General features: G+C 46.4%; 1 pseudogene across 1 annotated transcript; it reads right to left on the bottom strand.

Annotated features, from left to right (window-relative positions):
- Positions 1-254: 254 nt before the first annotated feature.
- Positions 255-774, bottom strand: LOC308422836 (U1 small nuclear ribonucleoprotein C-like; annotated as a pseudogene). The gene has a single exon. The product of its transcript is annotated as a U1 small nuclear ribonucleoprotein C-like (transcript).
- Positions 775-1,170: the final 396 nt, after the last annotated feature.

Here is a 1,170-nt window from a genome sequence, read left to right on the forward strand (position 1 = left end):
GCAGTGCAGTCTCACCAGGCCTGAGTTCCCGCTGTTCCCGGTGGCAGATGGTCTGAGCATTTGGTCTGCACACCGTATTATTTTTTAACTACAAGAGCTGACAATTTTATTTTCACATTTCACAAAATAAGTGAAAATCACACCTTTTTTTCTTTTCTTGTATCACTTCTCTTCCCAGAAGCATTCTCTGTTAGGAAGGAAGTTACTTGTCCTGCATCTAGTAAACATTCATGCTCAGCACCAAGATCTCCCGGTCACACAACAAAAAATACAAAATCATAAAGAGCATGTGCTTCCGCTCTTATCTGTGGCCGGGTCATTCCAGGCTGGGTGGGCACCATTATAGGGTGAGCGGGAGGTCTCACTGGAGGTCCTGGCATCATGGGCATGTTGCCTCCCATAGGTGCTGTCATTCCAGGAGCTGATCCCACAGGCATCATCCCAGGAGGAGGAGGGCCCATCATTGGCATCATGGCAGGGCCTCCCATTGGGGTACAGGCACCATGACAGTCCAAGGAGGACCCAGGAGACTGGGTGGCGATGGGATCATGGCCCCTGCAGGCAGGGGAGCAGAGAATGGAGCTGGAGGATCTTTCCTTGTAGAAATGCAGACGTCGTTTTGTCAGTCGGGCTCTGGGCCTGCTCTTCCATCCAGTTCTGGTAATAGTCTTTCACATTCTCTTTTTGTTTCCGACCACTTCAGTGTGCCTTCCTCACTGACGGAGAACCGTGGGTGAGATACGTATCACAGTGGTCGCAATGAAACTTAGGCATGTTGCTCTATAGGCTGTTGGCTACCCGGGTCTCCTCTGCCAGGAACTCTCTGCTCTTGTATTTCAATCTATATCTAATTTCTCAGTGCATCTCACAAGGTGGCGCCATTTTCTGTCTTAGCTGTGAAGACAGAGGCTACTTGTTTTCTCAGGAAAGCAGTTTCTTCATCTTGAGAATGGACAAACAACGTTCCTGGGGCAATGGTGAGGATGAAACGGGTTCTGTAAAACTACAGTGATGGCTTCAAGCAGCATTTCTTAAAAGTCAGGTATCATCATTTCTATGAAATTATATTATTATATTATTATCTTCCAAGACAATGCTAATAAGCTAGGCCTTGGTTAACTGACCATCGAGATTAAATTGGCTCATTGTAAGTGTGAAAAAATATTTATT

The sequence above is a fragment of the Micromys minutus genome (genome assembly GCF_963924665.1).
Source record: "Micromys minutus genome assembly, chromosome: 7".
Classification (NCBI taxonomy): Eukaryota; Metazoa; Chordata; class Mammalia; order Rodentia; family Muridae; genus Micromys; species Micromys minutus.